The sequence below is a fragment of the Apus apus genome, chromosome 1, assembly GCF_020740795.1.
Source record: "Apus apus isolate bApuApu2 chromosome 1, bApuApu2.pri.cur, whole genome shotgun sequence".
NCBI lineage: Eukaryota > Metazoa > Chordata > Aves > Apodiformes > Apodidae > Apus > Apus apus.
This window is the reverse complement of record NC_067282.1, coordinates 73436360-73461038: the sequence shown is the minus strand read 5'-3', so window position 1 is coordinate 73461038 and position 24679 is coordinate 73436360. Positions and strand designations below refer to the sequence as shown.

The following is a 24679-nucleotide window of genomic DNA, read 5'->3' as shown; positions in this document are numbered from 1 at the left end:
CTTTGAAAACTACTCTGAATGCCTGTGTAGGAGCTGAACACAAATATTCTTTCAGTCGGTTTCACTATGGAGCAAGGACTGCTCCTAAATCTAGTTGCCAAATTTCCAACATGACTGCAGTGTGTTGTCCTCACAAGGTAGAACAGAAGTTCACTGGCACTTTTTCCACCTCCATACAGAAAAGTACAGAATATCTTTCTTATGTAATTGAATAGCTCTCTAAAATATTTAGGCTTGGAGTCTGAATTTCTAGGTGGATCAAGCATTTACATCAGAAAATAAGACACACCGATATGCTTCATATTGGACCATGCACTGCATCATCCACCGTATAAATTAGCTGGTTTTAGTTCACTTCAGTTCAACATTTTAATGACATGTTAAGGCACAAATAGCTACAAGCTCAAATAATTATCTTCTGGACCTTTTCTCTCTCTCTTTTTTTTTCCCCTTTTTTTTTTTTTCCTTCTTTCTTTCTTTCTTTTAATTTTTGGATGATGGAAACTGCTTAGAGTATTGAGACAATGAAAAGATACAAGACTTTATATACAAAATTGCTGAATAAATACTGGAGTGTACCCTCAGGCTGATTATTTAATTCCCTCCCTATCTCCCTCACAGAGCACTTATATCTTGGATTGTGGTCTGAGCATCTGTTAAAGTACTGTTTACGGTACAGGTTTTTGCTTTATGCTGTAGGTTTTTGCTTTTTCGTTGAGATGTGTAAATTGGGCAGGAGTTGTATTGCACTGTCAAACTGGGAGTGAGATTGAGGTCATGGTTCAGACTTCTACCACCTCTGAGACACTGCCCGTTTGAGGTTATGATTCATCAGTTTAGTCCTCCAGCAGTTCTGAGGATGTCTATGTAATTGCTTGGGGCATGGGCACAGTGTTTATTAAAATGTCATTCATGCATAAAAGCCTGTGCAGAGCCACAGGCAGCCTGACCCATCAGTTCTCTCTGGGCTTCCATCGCACAAATTGCAGAAATTACATATGTATCGTGTGGGGGTCTGTAGCTTTCCTATCTACATGTAGTATTGTTTTATCTTAAAATCTTCAACTGAATTTGATATCTTGTCAGTCATGAGGTAGGTAAACAGTGACTGGGTTTACCTAAATAACAAGCACAGCAAAACCCAGTACTAGCAGACAGCATTGTTTTAGTTTGTGGTGTAGATGGGGTGCAAACTGCATTTTATGTATCGACATCATTTATCCAGATGCCAAGTTCCACATGCTCAGTTCCTGACACTATTAAATCAGTTGGACATGGTAAGACATTAATCAGGGGCTTCCTATGAATATGGGTATTTCGTGCCCTTGCTGGAGTTGACATCCATCCTGGTTTTGTCAAAATAGTTACTGTTCTTTAAAGATTTGGTCTGATACTGGAGCTGGAATTAGTTGTTTTGGCAAGAGCTTCCACTGTGTGGATTTCCGTGCCACCAGACCCACCATGCTAGGCATTGCATAGGTGCTTGGAGAAGGACTAAGTGAACAGACAGAACAAATGGCTTTGGAACTGAAGATCATTGATCCACATTTTTTTATGGTACTAATTTGACTTTAAATTGCAATCCTGTTTTAATGCCTGGGTTGATAAAATTTTGACCTGAGAAAAAAGAGATTACAGAAACTATTATAAGGATTTTAGGCTGCAGGCCTGAGGTCTCAGTTGTTCCTGACTGACAAATGAGAAAATCAGCAAATGATTTTGTAACTCAGGGTTGCTGCATCCCTTGTTTTCAGCAACTTCAGAATCCTTTAATGCCAAAACATTTTTTGGTACTCCAACATGCAGACTTCAGGTATGTAAACCCCCATTTAAAGCTTATCATTGGTCTTAGTTGTCAAACTTAATCACCTGAATCAAAGAGATGCAGTTTTCTTATTCTGCCAACCGGCAGCTCTTTCTGCTTTCAAAAAAAATTCTCGTAGGTTAGAGAATCATCCCCCAGAGCATTAAGTTCCCCATACTCTTACACTACGTTTTTGCTGCCATGAGAGAGTCAGTGTTGCCAAATGAGGATTATTAACAAGGTTGATAGGTTATGAGCTAATAAACTGCACCTATGTTCTTGTAACCACAGCTGGGCTGCTCCCATGCCCAGCCTTCACAGAGCTACTGCAGTGTCTCTAGTTCAGACATGTCTTTGGACTTACATTAGTTGCCTGCATTCAAAAGGAGCTCTGCATTCTCCTCCCTCATGCTTGCAACGTCTTCAGCTTTTTTCTCCTTTCCAGCTTCTCTGATTACATTCATACGAGGACAGCATTTTGTCATTTTATCCTGCGTGCTTTCTCAGTATTGGCTACCAGATAAATAGTGTGTGCTTCCTGTTAATTTCATGCCTTAGACACTGATTTTGCCTGGTTTAAGGGATTTTAAAGTTTGGCAGGCTAAGATTATAATGACAGTTATGTTCTTTCACCAAGTTCTCTTAGCTTGATTGCTTTTCAGTTCCAGGGAAGATCAATAGCAAATCTTCCTTTTTTCCTTTTCACTGCTCAGCTTAATGCTAATCTGCCAGTATTTCCTTCTCTGATCTCTTCATTTTCTGCCCAGCCTCAGTCTTGCTTCCTTTATTCTGACAGCTGTTCTAGACTCATCTTCTTTTATGTCCTTCTCTCATATTTCTTTGTGTCATCTTTGTTCCTTTTGATGTTTGAGATGGCCTTACTGAGATCTCTGCTTGAAGGAAATTGCCTCTCTAGAGGCCCAGAAGGCACCGAAAAGGCGAACCAAGGAGTATATAGGCCTACTATGACCAAGTTGTTTTGCTTCTAGGTCTTACCCTTTTTTCACTATGTGGGACAATGTGCAGCTTCTTATGTTTAGCCTACACCCTGCATACTGTGTATGTGTCTGCATGGTCAAAAGTGACCAGGTACCAAACAGACTGGTGCTTACAGGTGAAAGTTTCATTTGTTTAAGTGGCTGGCAGCCTTTTTTTTTTTTTCTATTATGTGACAAACTTGTATTTTAGGACAAAAAGCCTAGAGCTGCCTTTCTCTTCCTTAGCAATATGCGAATATTTTTTTCCTCAAAATATGATGTATTAAATTTTACAATACTACATTTTTAGACCAATTGGGGTGATTTCATCGTGTAATTATAGCAGGTTCCAAACTTATGTTTTGCACAGTGAGGTTAGAATAATAGACTCTTCGTTGTGGTATTTCAAAAAATAGGCAGACTTCTACATCTTCTACATGCAATTCAGCAGTTCGTAATGATATTGTATTGAATGTAAAGTATTTGGCCAGAAAATAGGTTTATGAATAAACTGATGGAGTAACTGTATAGTTAGCTGTTTTGAAGTAGTGCTCAGTTGTTTAATTTCACATTGATTTTTAATAATAAATCAAAGCTGTTTATTGTATGAAAATTTCACTTAGTGTGGATTCTTAGAATCCATCCACCACTTCTGTGGTCTTTCAGTGACAAAAGGGATTTTGAGGCATTAAGCTGTTTACTTTCTGAACTTCTACTTGCGTTGCACTCTACTTCTTTTAATAATTGAATAATCATTAATATAATTATAATGTCTGAGGTTGGAACTGGAAGCAGTTCTTTTTCATCTGTTTCTCATTGTTGGCACAGTTGAAGTTTCTCAAGAGAAGTAAGATCTGAATTCCCTAAACTATACAAATTAGTTCACTTTTTCTTGGTGACAAATAGCCCCCTGGAAGATATCGGTTAATTCAGTCTCAAATATTTAAGAGGTAATTTTGACATAGTTCTGTAAATGTAGGAAGTTCAACAGTAACCAGAGAAACGTTGCTAATGAAATCTTGGCTTTGCTGGTGCAAGAGTCTGACTACTTTTAATATAAGCTTGATTACACTGCATTCATGAGGATTTCTCTAAGTCTGCTGTGATGACACATAAACTTTAAATTAGGCATGGTGAACAAAAGGCCACCTAATATGGTTTCATATTTTGAGAGGATTCCCTGTAGTTACCCCAGCTAGTTAGTTTGTTTTCTAACCATTTTGGAATTTGCATGTGTTGAAGGAAATTGTCCTGCAAGCGATGGCGCTTGCACAGCATGTAATGATGTGAAGTGACCTTTGACAGGTGATGAGACTGCGGCCCTTCTCACAGCAGCTGGTTTCTAAATTTGGTCTGACAAATGGTATCATAAAGGTGGCAGGTGAAGTTAGGAGATCTGATCAGAGCATACTAACAGCCACCAAAAGGTACAAAAGAGTATAAGGAAAAACAATCAAGTGCTGTCTCTTTATCATTGTATCAGCTTTCTTTGTACAGTCCCTTGTGAAAGCCTTTACTGATGGCTTTCAGCTATGTATCATTATAATACCTACAATAAGCATTACCTAATAGGAAAAGTATGCCACATTGAGCAATGAAACTGGTGTTGGCCGGTCCTGTAGCCCATATCAAAATGCTCTTGCTAGCATTCTCTGCAACAACACTTCCTCAGATGTAATGGACTATGGCATATCATCAACTTAAAGTTCATACGTCTGCCTTAATGTTTTTTGCATATCCCTGTTGCAAGTAATGGCTATGACTACTTGAGGGAAAAAGGATCCATTTTTTCCTCTTTAAATGGTAGTTCAGTCATTCTTAAAGCATATCCTCTGCCATTGATATGTTTGCATAGCTAGATACACAAATCCTATGTGTGTTTTGTCTCTCAGGCAGTAAGGAAAGGGGAGAAAACTAATTAAAAGAAGAAGGGGAAAGAACAGTAATGATAAAACCACAAGGATTAACTAAAACAACTGGGTGGGCAGTAGCACTTAAATGAGTTTTGTTGTTCAGTCTCTTTATAATAGGTCAGTAGATTGCAAGTTGTTTCCTATTAATGGTGCTGGTTTATAAGAAGAAATTGCAGAATAAATGCATCTGAGGTGTTTCCATTAGGATAGCAGATTTTTCAGTAGGACTTTGGATGTTAGCTTGGGTCTGCTGCCTCGATGTGTCAGACCTTCAATCTAGAACAAGTCATGGACTCAGACGTTTACTTGAAACAGGGCTCTTGTGCTCAATTTCTGTCATAAAATTATTCTTAAATATTTAAATACCCCTAAAGTTAGAACATTGTATTCTTTAAGGTGCTAAATGAAAAAAAAGTCACTTAGCAGGCATTTTTATTTGAGTTGGCTTACCAAAGTTAAAGCATAGAAGTTACTTTCTGTGTGGGCTTGAAATATTGCAAGCTTTCTACAGGCGACAGATTGTTCAGTTGTCAGTTTGAAGTGCTTTGAAGAATATAATTCCAGATTACAAGTAGGTGGGATATGTGTAGGCTTAGAGACCTTTAGTCATGTATCTTCAGTTTTAAAAGCACATTAAAAACCCGAACATATTCCAAAGACGTTGAGTTATGAAAGGTATATGCCTTTAAATATGAATGCCAGTTTAGGCCAGATGTGATACACAGTACTAATGTAACGGATTATTAATTTTTCACAGTAACAGCAGAGTGAAATCTATCACACAGCATGGTAACGAGGAAGATGACTGGTGACAGTGGAATGGGCAGATGGACTTTATAAATGTTTGCAGTGAGGGCTGGAGAAGAGTAGAATTGAGGGTGATTACTTAAAAGCAGTAAGTCTAACCACTAACTGACCATTTTTGGTCATGATTGTTGTATTTGAATTTTAGATAATTATCTGAGAGAGTAAATTTCTTCCATAAAATCAATTGTGAAGGATGGTGAAAGGCATTATACTTTAGCGGCAGTCAGGGCCCATCTGGAAACCGGGACATGAAGAAGAGTTGAAAGTTGTACCTGTAGCTGTACACATTGTCTGCATCCAGTGTGGGAACGATTTGCTTCAGCTGACCGAGAAGCTCAGCACCTGCTGAGTGCGCTTGGGTCATCGTCTTCTTCTAAGCATAAGCAGGCACCCATCATCCTGTCGAGTATTTGGTCTGCTCCTGCCAGGTGTAGCAGTGGGAAGGACAGCCCACGGAGTGTGTATGGGTGCACAACAGTAACTGCCGTAAACATTTATGTCTGCTCCAGCCTGCATCTTGGTAAGCAGGACGTAACGGAGATCCAGCTATAATCTTGTTTATCCAGTGAACATGTTTTAAGATATAAATATTTTTATTATTTTTTTGGATATTTGTCAACCGCATCATAGGTTCAGTGGGAAATTCATATGGTAATGTTTGGCAGCAGTCACGTATTACGAGGATGGTGCCGTGAGAAACAGGATGCCCAGGTCCTAGCTTGTTTAAACAATCTGTCTAGGTTTTACTGCCATGCTCAACACCATGGTATGCAAGTGCTTACTGAGCCCTCTTGAGTTGCAGCGGCAAGGTCTGCGTAGGCACACAGTCTTATTTTTCTAAGGATGCAATTTAGAGACCTTCTGCTCTGTACATCGGAAGAGTTTTCCCTGATACAGCAGTTTTGCCTCTTGCTGGGGTCTGAGGTGGAATTCCCAAGTGCCTTTGAAGTTGCTGGCAAAGTGACCTTGATGAAAATTGCATCAGTTATTGTATTGGGAGATGATGCAGTATTAATGTGTTGACCTAAAACTTAAAATCCTACAGTGGAATAGGGTGGTGGCTTTTTAAGAAGCTAGTTAATCAACTATTGTTGTTAAGTGCCTTTGTCTGGGGCATGCTGAGGGGCCAGATGAGATCTTCAGGGTGCTGTTTTGCTAAGCACTGTTCAGACTTGAACAGGCCTTGTCCCAGAGGGCTTGTGGACAGTGTCAATGCAAGGAAAAGTATGAGGAATGCAAAAGTAAAATCAGCTGTGCTACATTTATGAAATCAAATCAGTGTTATGATTTTTGTTGTGTTACTGGGGAAATAACATGCAAGAAGGGCTGTTTTGGTGTAGAGGAAGGAAATGAGAGACAGGGAAGGTAGAGCAGAAAAGGGCAGAACATATGGTCAGTGGAGCTAAGATTAAGGTACTGAAAGAAGGTTCAGAGGTTAGTGGAGGCAGAGGAATACAATGTTTGAGTAAAGAATAAACCTAACCCTTGCACTACATTTGCACATTTTAGAGGGTGCATCCTGGGTGCCATACACCTGCACTCCTGCAGTAGCTTTCTATGAAGTGTCATGTTGTGAAGGAGGGGTGCTAAACTGTCTCAAGGACAAACAGAACCTGCTGAAAGCAGTTGTGCCCATTTGATGAAAGCTTGAGCTTTGGCATCTCTCTAGTCTCTGCATGGGTCTGGAAGCAGTTTTACTCTTCCTTCCCAATCTCAAATTCTTCCCAAACAGAATTCCTAATACTGCGATCACACCGTTACAAGAAAGCTGCAGAACACACCTGTTGTTCCTGTGTTGGCTGGAAGATGGATGGGACCTTTTTGTAGACACTGGTCTCAACTGAAGTCAGATACTGTCTTATGGTCTGTCTCAGATCTACCCCCTTTACCCCTGCCTTTGAAGTACAGCTCTTCACAGCTTTCTGACTTTTCTGGGTTAACTCAGTCTTCCCATGGGATGAGTCCCAAACTCTGTAGATCCCTAGGTGCCTTCAAACAAGCCCTGGTCCAGGCCTACATCACTTCCCACCATATTCCACCCTGAGATATATCCTCTCTGTAATTTTGGCTCTACTGGATGAAGAATTCACTTCAGTGGGCAACGAGTAAAAACCTGAGGGACAGAGAAGCAGCACTTGATGTGGACTTCTAATTCAAAACCAGCTCACTGTTGTTTTGTGTGTTTCTGGCTCTGTTGCCTCCTGTATAGGAAGTTCAGTGATCCTCCATTGTATATGTGCAGCTTTGAGGGTGTGCCCCTAAGTGTTTGCAAGGAATATAGAAGGTAAGTGGTAATAATCTGATAGCCAACAATATTTATGATGGCAGATTAAGCTCAGGAAGAAGTTTAAGGGTATTTCTGTCTGCTTTGTCCTGGTCCCTTCTCCCATTTTCACACCCAGAGTTTAGAAAATGAACCAAACTGGAGTGTTTTTGGCTTCTGTTTTTTGTGCAAAGTTGTGTTTCTTCTTTTAACATATGGAGAGACTGCCTGCACAGCCTGTGTCTCACTCTTCCATAGCTGTATGTCATTTGGATAATACCACCATAACAGGCCATTTCAGCCTCCCAGTGGCTGTCCTTGCCATTCTGTTGCGCAAAATGGTGTTCATTCACCCTTCATCAGAAATGAAAGCGTGTCCTGCAGTACTACAATAAATAGATGGTAGTTTGTTTTCTTAACCTTTATCTAGAAGCATTTCAAAACTTACAGTTATCTAGTAACTTCATCAGGAGGCTGGGATGTTTCTAGGCAGCACAAGCATAGTTACCACACAGCAGAGTTGGTTGGAAGAGCGTGAGTAATTTGAATGGTAAGATCTGCCGTGACTGTGTTTTTTAACTCCCAGTTTTCCAGTGTGAAACTTGTGAGGTTATCCTGGAAGCTGCCATTACCTTCCAGGCTCTGTCTTTCCCCTTGGTGTGCAGGACCTCTCTGCCTCAGGGCTTGGCACCCACCCTGCTATGTCATGTCCCAGCTCTACTCCCGATTTTCCTCCCTCAGCCTTGTGCCTGCTTCAGCTCAGTTGCTTCTGCCCTGCAGTGACATCAGAGAACTGCTGTGCAGGTGCAGGTCTGTAACTGGGGATAGTGCCTAAGTCTTTGCACAAGAGCAAAGTGTGCGTGTTTAAAATATAAAAGCAGTCATTCCAGTGAATTTTGTAACAATGGGTTTTTACTTTTATCTTTGTTGATTTCCCCAGTGGATTTAGAAATGTTTTCTTTTTTGTCTTTTTTTTCCCCTGCCCTGTCTATTCAAGACTCCTACATTCTATAAATATTTGAAACAGGAATATTCAGCCTGCAAAGCTGAACTTGTACACAAATAAGCAGTGGGAGACTGGGGTTTTTTCAAGTTGAATGTATGTATTTGGTTTACAGTATCCAGGCTTCTGGTCTTGTGGACTTTCAGGAGGGGATTATTTTCTTCCTCCATGTGTATTGGAGCAAGTTTACAGTCTGATATTAATTGGAGCTTTTAGATGCAACAGGAATACAGCTAATAAGAAAATAATGAGTTGGTGGGCATTTGTGTGCAGTGCTATCCCCTTATGAATTGTCTTGACTGCGAAATATGTTAAAACATTAACAACTCAAGGGTATTCTCCTGGAGGGGGAGTAATGGAGACTGGTGCTGTTGCAACTGAAGAGCAAGGGTTGTAGAGCCAGCTGTACCAGTGTATGAAATTTATGTCTGTATTGTGCTCATGATCATTAATTAGTTATACTAAGGTGATACCCAGCAAGAGACAGCTAGCCGTGAGACCAGAAGGGTCTGGAGATGGTTAATGACAGGAAAAAGAGGAATAAAGGTGATTTTCCAGTTTGTGCTGCCTGTTCTACTTAGCCTTTCTGTGCAGGGAATAATCCCATAGTCATAGTTAACTGTGAGTAATTTACTATATTTGTATTCCCAAAACAAAACAAAATTTTTAGTTCAGCTTTGAATGACAAGTAGTTCCTTATGGAGCTTAATTGTTTTGTTTACATGTAGCTAGTTACTTACCATGTGGTAAGAACAATAGGCTGACTGGCTTGTTTAACTCATGATCAGAATGAGATAAAACACAGAAAACAGCGAGGCTGTATTTCTTAAACAGACCGCACATCAGATGCAGCCTCCTTGGCTGGTTGCAATGTAGAAAACCTGCTGCTCAGCATACCCTTTGTCACAGCTGTGTGACTTTGCTGTCTGCCCTTACTGCCTGATCTTCAGCTAAAAGCAAGTGGTATTTCTTTGGCCTTTCTGTTTCATGTGGACTAGGCACCTTTCTGAAAGTTGTCTGACTCAGTGGCCAGACATGGCAGAGTGCATGCAGTGGAGATGAAGCCATCATGAGAGGAGCTGGCCTCACTTTCCCCCGCAGTTTACCCTGGATCGCACCCCTTTTGCAACAGAGGCAGTTGGTTTTTCTCCTTTTTGGTGAGGAGGCAGGGCGGGTATTTGGGGCAGCATGAGCCTTGATTTCTCAGCCAGCCACGCCTGTCATGTGGGATAGGGAGCAAAAGGGACATTGCTCCAATTAAGCCAAATCTCTGCCAGCCAGTCATGCCTGCTACTGACAGGAGACCTTTTAACAAAGGTGCTCCAACCATAGCAGAGCACAACCGTAGTTCGTGTTGACACATGGTCCTCCAACCACAGGCCCTACCCTGCGATCCAACATAACAGGAGTGCGTGACCCAACACGTGCTTTCCTGCGCGGAACTTTAGGTGTTCATTGGCAGGGCTGCCAGACTAACAGAAGCAAAATAATTTTTTTGCTCAGGAATGGAGCTCACACCCTGGTGGAGTCCCTTGTGTCTTGGAAGAGCGTGGGGCTGATGCCAGGTCTCCCTGCATAGCAGAGCTTTTCTGAGCTCTGAACAGAGAGGACGTTCCAGAGATTTTTCTGTTTGCTTCTTAATTTTGCCTGTGGCTTTTCCCCTCAAAACATCTGAACTAAAAGTCAGAAGGTTTGCTGATAAAGGCTTATAGTGTGTTCCTCAGGTAGTTTCTGTTGATGGGAGGGAATTCTCTGCTTCACCAACTTGTACCTAAGGACTAAGGTACTCCATTGATTTGCGTGAAGGTAAGTAAACTGCAGCCCTGCTCATAGCAGACACAGGCCACACCAGCTGAGTGAGCCTTCCTGCCAACCCTGCAAACTGGAGAACAAGGTGCTAACTTCACTTATTTTGTGAATCTGTGTGCAATGGGGAATGAGAGGCCATAGAAGTATCCACAAAAAGTGTAAGTGCAGGAGAACATCTGTAAACCTAAAACTTTATCTTACTTCACCATGATCGAATGGTCATCTGACTGGCACGGTTGTGTGCTCAAATCTTGCGTGCAGTTTGCAGTTGTCACCTCCACTTGAAGAGGTATCAATGGAGACTGATACCCTTACGGGCAGCGTATCTCAATAAGCTGTTACCCTCTGTAGGCTATCTCTGTGTCTTCCTTGCAGAGGTAATGCAAGGCAGACATGTTTCTTCTTTGTGTATGTTTGTTGCACAGAGAAACCACATCATGCAAATAACTGAACAAGACCACAATGAAAATGGTATTCTAGAGAATATCATTACCATCCCAAGCCTTCAGACCATGAAAATAAACTTCAAAAGTCTATTGTAGATTTAAGCAGTAAGAGCCCCTTCCCCTCCATCACCACCCAAATATAACATGAGCTGCTTCTAGGGCTGGAGACCTTCTCAATAAAGACAATCACTTGTTTTGAGCTTACAAGCTTTTACAAGGACATTATAAATTGAAAGATTAGCATGTCTGTTCTTGCCTTGTCAGTCTTCTGCTTGTGTAACAAACAGCCCAGCATTCATCAAAAAAAGAAAACTTTCAGAAATGTGTCTTTGAGGAGGAAAAAAACCCCACAAGGATCATTTATGATCCTCAGAAGAATTCAGCATCTGAGTCAAGGGTTCCCAGAGGCTAACCTGGAAAGCTGCTAAGTATGAACCTCAGAAGGATTTTCAAATTGTGGCTGTTCTGCACTGTCATGCAGATTGGTTTTCCTTATGCAGCCCCTAGCCTGATGTCACACCCATTAAGTTGTCCTCTGTGGACCAAACTCTGGGAACCCCTGAGTTCATCATCCAATAAAATTGTTATTTTGGAAGGCAGACTGAAAAAGGTAATCTATTTTGTCAAGTATTACCACACCTCTGCAAACATATATCTCCTCGTCTGGATGATCTCATGCATGTATTTGTCAAAGTTCTTGCTCTGCTTTGAGACAATAGCAGCAAAACAGTAATATATGCAATATATACAAAGTTTTTGGGTGAGATCCAGTACAAGCATCTCATGGTGAAATCATTCTTAATATTATTTAACAGCTACCTGGTGTCTGGTCACTTAAGTGGATAGAACATGTGAACTTGGATATTGTGTGAATGTAGGCAAGGAAGACATGGATCATAATTTTTCTCTCACTAAAAATTGTCAAACACATTCCTTCTCCATTTTTTGGTGGTGGATTGTTGATGCAGTCATAGCAGCTAAACAGGCATAAGCACTCCTTACCGAAGTAACTGTGTCTGGAAACTCTGACCTTGCTCATTGGAAGGAGAAAGAAGGAAAACTGGAAATCCCTGGCTTAAGGAAAAACATTTAGTGATCTAGAAATTATGTGAAGATCAACTCACCTGCTAGAGCATCACAGGCTGGAAACCTGAATGTACTGGCAGACGCCGTCATTTTGGGAACGGAGCAGGTGGCAGTCCTGCAAAGTCGTCATGGTCTTTCTCACGTAGTAGGAAGTGGCATTGCTGCCCTGGATACAAACATCCTAAGAGATAAGTGAACAAGGTGATTAGTGACTCCACAGAAGTAAATGGTTGGACACAGTTGATACTGTGAGTCTTCAAGTTCAAGGTAGCAATTTGAGTCCTTTGGAAGGAGTATCAGTGTTTCCAGTGAAAGAGGTAATATCTATCTATGATTAAGTCTTAAAAAACAAACTGCCCAAACAAACTTAAAAAAAGACTGCCCAGAAGTCTTATTCAGTCACTGTTTTTTAGTTTTCAAAACTCTTCTGGAAAGTTTGCTAATGGGTGGTCTAAAATCCAGGCTGTTTAAAGATCTGATCCACGTTCCGTCACCTTGGAAATGGGGAATGCCTACTATGAAAAATTATCTGACCCTGGAGGATCCAGGATGGAAGTTCACATGTAATACAGACTTTCTTCCCTTTTTTTTGTTCCTCAGAGCAATAATATAAGGTTCCACAGGAAGGTCCACATTTCCAGCCATGTGTATAGTGTAACAAGTACATTGAGGTGGCTTATGACAGACAGCATTTTATACTAAATGCTGCATTGGAACTAATATTGCCTGTGTCTCTGCTGCTGAAACCAGGCAAAAACCTGCCTTCACACTCTATAATGCAGAGCATGCACCCACACAGATTTATCTCCTTATTTACTCCAGCCAGTTTATTGTGGGCCATGGTAACTATCTGTGTTAATGTCTGCTCTTGCTTGCAGCCCTGGGAGATGAGATCGTGCAGTGGATACATTGACAGCAGGTTTTTTTTTTTTCCAAGTTCCTTTGCCTTTGTTCTTTTCTCCAGGCAGCCCACATAAATAATCTCTTCCTGGACTATTGAGTCTTACAACTTCTTCAAGAGGTGTTTCTTTTTTGCTGGGCACATCCATAAAAAAAACAAGGAGTTCTGCCTTGTATTCCTGGGACAGTTTTGTTCCTTCAAAACATCAGCCTGCATCCACCCATATATGTCATCTTTTGTCCCTAATCTCTCAGTATCTCCAGGCAACAAAGAGACTGGCTTTTCATCTGTCTTGAACTCCTGAGAGTTACTCAACAGCTGCACAAAGCTTTTATCTTCCTTCTGCAGTGAAGATAGCACCAAGTTAGGAGTGTGTTAGGTTTTTCGCTTTTGCCAGGGGCTGTGATGTGGTGGCCTGAAGATGGAGATGTCCCTCACTGTGTTAGGCATGGAGGCCTGAGAGTCCTTTGCTTCCTCTGGCTTTTTAGGGTTCTAATTATCCAACAAGGACTTTCTTCCCCAGCCTTCTTGACCCTTTACTGTGTGGTAGATGTTACGGGGTATGCAGAGCCAATGAGTACAGTAGCCCTGAAAGATACTAGAAAGAAATGGAACTTACATCTGATTTTTTTGTTTCGTTGTCAGAACTGTTACAAGTTCAACAGTTTTTGATAACTCAAAAGTTACTCTTTTAATCCTGTTGGGTTTTTTTATGAATGTTTCTTGTTTTTCAAGAGAGATGCCAGAATTACAACTTCTGCTTTGGTTTGGGGATTGTGAAGTCCATACTTATGACTACAGTAAGGTAGGATCCCGACTTCAGTTCATGGCTTGATGTCCTGTTGTCTTGGAAATAAGATATGCCAAGTGAGCTGTTTTCTGTTTTCTTTCCAAGGTGCGCAGCTTGGTTTTAAAGATAAATGCTTACGATTGGGGCAGACAGTGTGCTAGGTTTAAGTTCACTTAGCAAAACTTTTTTATTGGAGTGGCTCATGTAACTTTTTAACATGCAAGAAATTATTAAGCTTTCATTTCCTCCACTCCCATTTCCTGTTTGGATGTTGAAAGGAAGCCCTGATCGCTAATTTGTGATTAGCCAGCAACCCAGAGTGAACTTAATCCTGTGGGTTTGTGTGGTGCTTGCCTGTGCAGATACTGTCTCACTCAAAAGCGGGCTGCAGACTCTCACATTTCATGGTAGGACCTGTAAACAACCTGCTCCTCTTTCCGTGAATTCATGGCCTGCCTGCTGAGAACAGAGGCAATGTCTGGCCTGCCAGCACATGGGAGATGATGCTAAAACACTGGCTGCTGCGAGAAGGGAGGCAAGAGGGTTTGTTTCTAATCTTGCTTGCCCAGGAGATGGCACTGTGCAATAGTGCTATTTGTACCTGCAGTGTTTGTGGTGTGACCAGCTGGTGATTGTTTGAGATATGACAGATGAGTGAGGTTCTTGAGTCAATAAGAGCAGAGTGACTTGAACTTATTTTAGGATGCCTCAGCACTTTCTTTTCTGTAAAAGAAAAGAAATCATACTATACATCATACTGTACCTGCTGCAGGCAGGTTGGGTTTCAATCTGCTTTGCAACCTTTGTGCAAACTCTAGTGCAGTCAAGATCAGAACTGGATTTTAGGGATAAATTGATCTGGCCATTAATTAAGTGGTGATGCCTTTGGAGCACCCTTACCTCCAAGGCTTTTGTATAAGTCCTTTGTGTTCCTCTTGGTAATTCCCAGACCAACTAAGAAAGGAGCCAAAACAAAGAGATATATATGTAGTGTACAATAGAAAATGAGAAAGTTTTGTGGAGCCCTCTTTCTGTCCTGCATGCAGTGTGCTATGGTCCTATGAGAATACTGTTTGGTTTAGTGCTTGTATACGAAACACACATTCCTACTTTAAGGAATCTCTGGCCCACCTGCAAATGCCTGACCTGACTTGTGCTGCCAAGTGCAGGCCAGTGCTGCTCAGATAAATCTAGAAAAACTTCCTGATCTTCCTTTTTAAAATGTTGCTATTTTCCATTACCATTTCCATTTATCCCTCCAATAACAGACTGAGATTGGGACCACATACAGATCTGCAGGGAATTCTAATCTTGGTATCAAGATACTACTTTAAAGAATCTTAGGGAAACTGATTCACCTTCTTATTTTAATTATCAAAAAGGTGAGGAGGGATAATACTTACATAACACAGAGGTGTTACAAATATGTTGATAATAAACCTTAAAGCTAGAAATATTATTTGAATCCTAAATACTTTTTGTTGTTCTTAATCGAATCTTAAATGGCCTATACTTCTGTAACAAAGGCTCCTTAGCAAACACATGCACTTTGAAATAGCCTGACCCTTTCAATTTTTTCAGAGACATTAATAGTTTCCTGGCTTGATGCTTTTAGGAAATGTCATCATAGTCTGGAGGAACCAATAAAAACATAAGTCACCTATTTTGTCTGACCATTTTATGCCAGGATATTTGAGGCTGGAAGCTGTGGAAGGGTAGGAGGGGACTGCTCCATTTGTAGGGGTGGATGATGTAAAAGTTTTAGTACCGTTTTAGTGCAACTTTGCATATTAAGACTCTAGATCCGTGTGAGAAATAGTATTTTTGAGTTCACAGACGGGATCTCAATAGTTTTAGCAACTAGTTAACTAGTTTTCCCCTTCCTAAGCCATTTATTGCTCTAGTGTGTGATGAAAGGCATGTTGTCTTTGGGGAAGAGTGTTTTGTAGGTTTTAGGCTTAAGAGGCAAGAGAGCTCTGAAGAAACAGCAGTGACTTAAAACAAATGTTGGTAAATTATTATGGAAATATGATTGGTGGGACGATAGCTCATTGCATATGGTCAATGCAGACCATTTCCCACTAGCAGAAAATGTAATTACCTAAATTAAGGAACTACTGTATGAGATCTCAGTACAAAGCATCATTACACAACAAGCAAGTCCTGACCATGGTCTCTTTGGTCTGTGGAGAGCAGGCGTGCATGCCAGTTTTTATCTTACTGTGCTGTCTCTTCCTGCAAGGTTCAAGCAGCCCCTGAGAGGTGGGAAGATCTGTTTTGTTGCTAACTTTCACTTGATTGCATGAAGCTGGAGAAGACTACCAGACCCTATTTATCGTCCACCTTTTCCCAGAGTATCCTCCAAAGAGAGCCAAGGTTTTCACCCATTTTTGGGAGGTCATGCACTGTATTTTCTCTTCTGTATTCCATCAGTGTTGGAGGCCAGTCTAATGTTTGTCAGCAGTCTAGAGAAACTGAAGGATAACACTTACTTCATCCTGCACAGCTATCTTTTTGGAAAGGAACTGCGGCACCAAGAGAGACAACTACCACTGCTGCAAGCCATGCCCAAATGTATTATGCAAACTCTTGCCCTCCTCACCTGCCCCCCAAACTGGAAAAATTAAACATTATTTCTTTTCAGCTTCTGCTGTAGCCTCAGATGGAGCTGACGTGCAGCTGTTGTTCAAACTGTTTGCTCTTCAGGTACTGCAGACCCCCACTAAAAAAGTCCTTGAGGATTTCAGAAACATGCAGAAAAGGGCATGGGTCCTGAGATACCTTGATCAGAGTCCAGTCTAAATAGGAAGTTGCTACTGGTCTACTGCTTTTACGTTTTATGAATCCATCAAGGTGTTAACACAGGAGTTATACAGGAGGCCAACCCCCACAAATGAACCTTGGTATTAACTCTTGCCAGCAATCTATCCCTTGTGTTTTTTGGAGGCTTTTCTTTCTACCTCTCAATTTAATGTGCCAAATGCTGGGTTTTGTTCTTTGTCTCACCCAAGCTGAGCATGTACACATTGGCCCCATGGCAGAGATGCTGCACCCTTCTGGTTTCCACTCATGATCGCCACATGGAGATGTGGCATTTAGATCAGCAACAGTGGCTTCCCCTTTGTACTTGTCAGGATTTCTTACCTGTTTCTTCTTTCTGTGTACATTTTCTCAGGTCAGGCCTAGATTTGTCACTGTGTACTGTGCCATGAGATACCCCATTCAAATTCCCTCTTAAACTGGAGCTGGATCTGTGTGTGTGGGAGTCCTCTGGCTGTCAGGATCCCTGTGCACTGCAGGGTTGTTGCTTAGTCCCAGAGCACAATGTGCAGACTCTGCAGCCTGTAAGTGTCTTGAGAATGGCCAAGTTGAGGCACATTTCTTTCTTAAAGTAGCAACATCAAAGTCCTGAAGAAACACATGCATTGAGCACGATGTGCAGGTGAAGGTATGAGTACAGCATTGCTATTGCTGTTGCTTATTCCCACGACAAGTTCAGAAAAAAGTGCCTGTGTCAGGTGCTCCTACCAACTATTCTGGGGCTTTTGAATAGGCAAGGCTCCCCTTCTGACTGCTGTCTGCCATGCTCTTGATTTCTTCTCAGTCAAAAGGGTGTAGGCCTCAGAAAGTGAAAATTTTGTCTTTTTCTGTATTCCATGCTTCTTGAGTTGTTGTGCTTTAGGGAAGGAAGAGCTCTTCTCAGTTAGATCCATAATTCAGTCATTTCCAATTGGGAGCCCTCTGATTTTTATTCATGTGCAGTTAAACTGTCACAAGCTTTGTGTGTACCTGTTCTTTTAAAATAAACACCCACTCTCTCATCTAGCAAAAGAAATGTGATCTCAACAAGAACCAGATTTTAAAACAACATTTTAATTTTAATCCTCAGCTTGCCCACTGCTCCTCTCAGGGTTTTGTTGATGACTGGAATTTCTTCATTGACTGTAGGAGGTTTTTTTTAAGCAGTGAAAATCTCTTAAACTATCCAATCCCACCCAAAGAGATTTAGTGAAATTGAGACTGTAGAGATGATGAAGGCAAACTATTCCTTACACTGTATTCATCTTCTTGTGTCCTAACATATAACCTGACCACAGCAGTTGTGTGAAAATGCGTGTGACCCGTTCTGTTAGTCTGAATACCCTGCAGTGACAGTGTTTATGGCATATAGAAGGAAAAGGTCTTGTCTTCAGATGTGTCTTTGCAGGGCCTAGGACAGTTTTGGCTCTACGTAAGAAATAATAATAATATTAAGGCCAAAAGCCTCTCTGCCAACTAGTGAAATGAAAATTCTGTACTTCACAGCTATGTCATTGGAGAGTTATATTTCATTAGAGCTGATATTAAAAACCCTGATGTCAGTTGTGAAATGTGGATGACTTAAAATTTGCAAAACACATAGGAAATTTTTTCGTAATGTGTTGTCACTTTAGAAGTCTGGCAGTTCTTCAGGTTCGCTCATAAAACCAAGCTCTCAGAAGGGGATAACCCCAAGGGTATTTCCCCCAGTCTTTAAAAGTTTTGCTTCTACTAACAAATACCATTTTTATAAAGTATGTGCAAGTAACATTCTCAATGCTTCAAACAGCAGCAGTTGTTAGGACTTTCAGACTGGACAACTGGATAAAGTAGTCATGAGAAATAAGGTATTCTAGAGATTTAAAGGACAGCTTTTAACAAGTTAGTGAGCAAGGTAGAGAATAGCAGTCCCAACTCTTACTGGTTATTAAATGCAAAAAAGCCATGTTGTTTTGCCATGTTTTCCTTCCCATTTGCTGGATTACATTGCATTACAGGGAAGGAATATGTGCACAGTAGTTGAATTGGTTCCAACAGGTCACCGAGCTGCAGAACAGTTTCCATGTTAATCTTGTTTTCACAAAATCCTGAAATACTTGTAAATCGGACATGGTAAAGACAGCAGGAGTGTATGCATGTGTCAGCTTTTCAAAGTGTCACACTTTTATGACTTTTTTAAAAGGGGAAAAAAAAGTATTTAGCTTATTTTTGCTTGCTGGACAATATTTTAATGACCAGTGCAGTACATGAGTAAGGTTACTTCTGTTACAGTTAGAGTTATTGTAGGAGATGATAAATAATACTTCATTCTAGACAGATTTTTTTGGTTTGGGTTATGCTCACACGTGGAGAACTCATGAACACATCATCATTTTCTAATAGAAAAATATATTATAGTTAAACATGCAAATCCAAAGTGTTTGTAGCCTAAAGATATATTAATTGTATCCTTTTCTGCTTGGGAACCTCCAGCTCTGCAGTAACCTCAGCTTCACACTTCGCTCCCTGTTGAAACCTTCCACTAGGCAATAGCCAGTGTCTGCTATGTCCAGTCAGTAGAAATGGTGCTGTACCACCAAGTAAGACTTATAATTGCAGAGTTCATCTGTTTAAATTTTTTTTTCCATGTGTCCTGATCATAATCTCCTTTCTTTTCATTGATTTCTTACCAGATTTTTAGGAGTTTACTATCTTCAGGACTTCTGTCTCTCTTTCAAAATTGACAAGCGGTGAGAAGGGACCATAGAGGTGGGCTGATAGAGAGTTGCTAAACATACTATGCAAGACTTTCTTTAGGAAGGAGTCTCAAATCAGTATTGTAAAACTGTTCTTACAGATCTGTATGATTGTTCCTAGCATTTATTAGACATTCACTACAGCTAATGTCGTTAGAGTGGTGAATTTTGGTACTGTGAAGGCTGTTTTGGTGGACAGACAGGGCTGAAATGCCAGTTAATTCCCTGACAGGGCAGATTCGGCTGTTGCATTTTGAATTTGTCAGCTGATTTGTGTGAGCAGGTCATTGTCTCTGGTGAGGGAAAGGAGTGGGATGCTTGTGTAAGGGTTAGATCAGCCTGTGGGATCAGATCATGGTTAAGTGAGTTTGAGTTTATCATCAGGTTCTAAGACAGATTGGAAACATGGCAGTTTGGATTAGGAGAAGTCCTTGAAGTATGCATCTGTTCAGCGTGTTAATTTCATGCAACCAGGGACTGTAAAATCAGGGATAAACCCACCTATTTTCCCCTTTTTTTTTTTTTCTTTATTTTCTTTATCTTTTTGTAAAAATAGTGAAGGCATTGAAACACTGTCTGGAAACAGAAAACATTCCAGCTTTTATGGATATGTGGTCAGCTGGCTCTTGCTTATTCCCTTATAAGCACTGTTCTTAATTGGACTAAGTGGCTACTATTTCAGGTCAGTGTGTATGTTTTCTCTTACAGTTGCCATGGAACTGGTAGGACAGATATGTTCTGTAGTTGGGTTTGTCCTTTTACAATATGTGCATTTTTATTTTCAGCCCTGTATTTGCAGCATAGTAGTGCTTGTAGTATTTTTCCATACCTCACCAAAGTTGCCCCTGTCAGTTACTGCACTTGGTTATGACATTTGTCATATAGCAGTCCATTTTACATGCCCATCTATGTGACCATTAGAGTCAGTAGCTCCTAGGTCTTTTGTATTTGGGGTATTTTACAGCTTGGTGAATACTTAAGGTTAGAGACATTATGTCATGGTTGCAATCTTACATAAACCATAGAGCCTAATCTTGTTTTTATACAACTCGGTAAACTTGGCTGAGCTACAGTTTATCTTCTAAGGAGGTGCCCAATATTGATTTAAAGGATTCAGGTGATGGAGAATCTAACAAAGATTAACTATACAAGTTACAGCTATTAAGTTATTACTGAGTTCTGTCACTGTTAAAAAACGTACTTTTACTTGAAGTACAGCAAAACAACAGCAGCAACCATAGCCCGAATCAACCATATCTCTATTTTTTTTCCCTCCCTGTAAGGGAGTTTTTCATCTCACCTATTGAAGTAAAATATCTCAATACTTCAGCTTTTACTTTTTACTATGACAGAAATACCTAAGGGAAGTCTCAAAGGTTTCCCAGGTAAATTTCACAGTTTGAAGTATGTGGGAATATCTAGGAATGAGATAAGTGTAGAGCAGCCTAAGACAAACTGATGCTGATGTTCATGTTGAGCCCCAGCTTCCCTTGCCATCATTTTCCTTTACTTGAGTGGCACCTGTAGTTGTTTCATTGAGAGTTATAGTTATGCTGGTTGACAGTAGCCTGCTAACCACAGAAAAAGTAGTAGTGAGGGATGAAGAAGTGTCTTAAGGCTATCTCACCTTAAGGCACGTTAGCCCTACAGGCAGGATTCATGTAGAATATAGTATTGAAGGAAACTATTTTATAGTAAATTTGTAAGTAGGATTTTTATGTTGCTGCTTTTTACTTAGCCAGACCAAGTAAAGGAAACCTGTTTTGCCCTTGCAAGCACTGGAAACACTGGAAGTATGGATGAGCTTTGGAGGAAACAGTGAAAAAGGAAGAAGCCCACGGATACCAGAATAGACTAGACTGATGCTGAGTCAACAGAGAGTTATAGACTAGTTAATGAAGTTTATTAGCAGTAGATGGAAGAAAAATGCAGAAGCATTATCAGCTTCCATAGCATGCTGGTCTTGAGAATACTGTTGCCCTTCTCAGTTACAGCAGTGGCAGACTCAGGCATGTTCAGTTGGAAGTGGCAACAATTGACTGTTTCACAGGATCTCTAAAATTTAATAAGGGGAGGGGGGGCACAAAAACCCCACCCCTCTGTTTAATTTAAATTTACTCCTTTTTGGACATTGTTTAGAGGCTTCTGAATTAAAAATACCTAAAAATAGAGCTGCTGCTTTCAGCTGTTTCCTTAACCTTGCTAACCTGAAGTCATCCCTCAGTAGTTGTGTGGGCAGAGAAGTCTGCAATAAACCCTTTATGCTTTGCTAACCAAAGCTATTTAAAGAAGAGGGAGCTAGTGTTTTCTGTCATGCCTGTTCACATTGGTATGCCCTTATGGGTTGTTTTCTTGTAAGATATTACAAAATTAACAGAAAATACTGGTTTTCCCTAGATATGTGTACAACAGTTAAGTTTCTAAACACACAACACTGGTTTACTGAGCATCAATAGGATCAGCTGTCATTCAAGTTAGTAGAATTTTGACTGAGAGTAAGAATCAACCTAAACTCACTCAGAGCAGAGGCAGGTGGGTTGGCATCCTTTTCTGGAATGAGCCATTTCTCGTCACAGATGCCATCTGAAGACTATAGCCATTATTTTGTTCTTAATTTACATGCAGTTTATCAGCCAGTTCTTGTACTTGGTAAGAACATGTGGTCTTGGACCATTGTAACTCTTCCAGGATTTGGGTTTATTGCTGTTGTAACAGGCTTTCATAACAGCCTTTCTCCATCAGTTGGTTTTCTGCATTTATTTAATGCTTGTTACCTTGAAATTGATATGCATGACTACCATTTCCTGACAGATTATGGAACAGGCTTTCAATTAATCAGTGTGTTGTTTTTGTTGAGAGGGATCCTTCTTAATTGCCTCTGTTTTCTTTTCTTGGTTTGATGTCTTCTTTAAGTGATACGTAATTATACTAAGTGGTATAGAAAACCAAGAACTCGAGTTAATTCGCTTCTTCAAGGATTATGCTGTGAACAGACTCTGCATGTAAAACAATACAATTATATGCTGTCAATTAAGAGGTTAAATAAGTTTCTAATTTAGCAAGCGAGCTGGAAAGATTGCCAATTGCTCAAAGGTGCTTAGGGCTGCCTCTTTCCAGAAGCTGCGGGTCACCAAGGTAGCCAGTCCACTGTCACATGGGCAGACTGGGTGTTGTGTAGTACCTGAGACCTATGAGGCTGGTGCAATGTAATGCTGCTGCTGCTGCTTGTTTGCTTACGTATGACTCTCAGAGTCCCTGTGTTCCCAAATCCTGCCTTCTGAGCTGTGCCTTAAACAAAGCACCTTGCTTGATGCTAACAGTATAGATGGCATTTAGAAGTGTGATGTAACTTCTTAGCTGAATCTGTGGTCAATGGTGGAAGCTAGAAGAACATCAGACTGAAAGATGTTTTGGCCCTTTAACCTGAAAGAAATACTAATGGCAGCTCAGCTGAGCTCCAAGAATCACATTTGTCAAAAGACAGATTACATAAGCAGTGATCATTATCCCCACCCTTGGAAAGAACTGATTGAAATGCTTCGCGATTTCCCCCTATGTGCTAAGCACTGCTGCATGCCGTGGTCCATCAGAAAGCAAAAATAACTTTCAGAAGGGGAGTGGTTGGCCAGCCTGGCTCTGTGTGTCTCTGTTGGCCAGGAAGGCCTGTCTGCTGCCGTGGCAGCCACTCCTCCTCTTCTCCCAAGGTGATGTGCTGGACCAGCTGAAAGGATCCCATGTGTCAAAGCCAGCTTGTGGGCTCTGGTTTGGGCCAGGCTGAAGGAACCCACGGTCAGGGTAAATGTTAAATGAGATTGAAGTTCTTTGCCTGATAATAGACTAAAAGTTTAAAAAGATCACAGACAAATGCTCAGTGCTTCCCTTTCTACAAATAAAGTATTGGAATTTGGAAAATTCACCTTTGTGTCTAGCTGGAATTTATTTTCATGCTTTCTGTGTGGATTGTTTGGTCTGATCTCAGTGCCACTGTGTTTCTAATACAGATGCCTTTCATTCTTCCACTAAATTATACTAAATGCTCAATAGGAAGAGCAGATGTTCACCACTTGGAAAAAAATAAATAAATTAGAAAGAAAAAGAAAGCTGGGGGTAGGGCATGGCATTTTGATTGCCAGGTCACTCTTGCACAGGAAGATCTGCTAGGCTATGTGAGCACAAAGTCAAATGGGGGATCCCAACTAACGCCCTGCCTTGGGCTCCTCCCAGGTCATCATGGGTACCATCAGCCCACCAAAGGCCCACCTCCACAAGTCCAGAGGAGCAAAGGGGCAGGTATGAACTCTAATTAGGACTGGGAGGAAGGGACACTCAGTCTGGGCTGTCCCGGGAGAGCCCCAGCCTCAGGGTCCAGACCTGAAACCCATCAAGATGGGGCAACACCAGAGCACCTTTTGGACTGAGGGGGTTTGCTGCTGAGTTGTATTGCAAACGTGATGGGATGAAGGGGAAGAGCATTTTGGGGTTGCCCAGGACTTATTATAGGATGTTTCAGAAGAACCAAGGGCAGGCGAAGGGAGGCATTTAGGTGGTTTGGGGAGGGACAAGTGTGGGGAAAACAGAGGGCTAAGGGCATAAAAAGGAGCAGTTGTGTCTAAAAGCTTTGCTGGTCAGTATGCTTATCTGGCCGTGCCCTCTGCCTGACAGGACAGGCTGTGCTGTTTTCTTCTTATATTCCTTTCTACCTCATTCCTGGGTGAGAGACTCTCGATTCTTTGTGTCTAACTGGGGGTCTGAATACAGCAACTGTGGTGTAGCTGCTGGAGCAAGCGGAGGTCAGGCTGCCAGCAGCTGAGCTGTGACTGCAGGATACAGGGTCCATGTGTCTGAGTGCCAGGACTGGGGGACACACAAGTGAGTGAAACCAAGTCCCAGCTACTAGGGTGGGACCAGAGGCCAGAGACCTGTACATCCCTGGTGCAGCGCCTGGAGCACGTGTGGGTGTGCAGCTGACTGTGGAAGCAGTAGCAAAGGTTGTGCCAGTGAGCTGGTGGTCTGGGAGCCAGCTACATATGTCTGGAGCAGGGGAGGCCCAAGCAGCTCTGGATGTGTGTGTGATGGTCTGTGCCAGAAGCTGGAGTGTGACAGTGCCCTCGGGAGTTCATATGTCCAGGTGCCAGCAACTGGGAAGACTGGGATCCAGGAGTGGTTACTGGGCAGACTGCATATCGGAGCCCAGCTGCTGAAGGGATCTGTATTATCCATGTGCATGGACACATGTATATATGTAAATTTACACACACATATAAATAGTAAGCACATGTGTGTACATATAAAACATATATATTCTCACTAGCAGACCTCTTCCTGTTCAGCCAGAGAGGAGCTGTG

At 41.4% G+C, this 24679-nt stretch overlaps 2 protein-coding genes across 4 annotated transcripts in view; one reads left to right on the top strand and one right to left on the bottom strand.

Moving 5' to 3' along the window:
* The window catches only part of CMSS1 (cms1 ribosomal small subunit homolog), a 243125-nt gene that overhangs the window by 142545 nt on the left and 75901 nt on the right, over nt 1-24679 (top strand). The gene's annotated exons all lie outside the window — the stretch shown is intronic.
* FILIP1L (filamin A interacting protein 1 like) overlaps nt 1-24679 on the bottom strand; it is a 208872-nt gene that overhangs the window by 139537 nt on the left and 44656 nt on the right. Inside the window, exon 2 of the mRNA XM_051608058.1 lies at nt 12147-12289. The gene's annotated coding sequence lies outside the window, so the exon portion shown is untranslated. The remainder of the gene's footprint in view (nt 1-12146; nt 12290-24679) is intronic.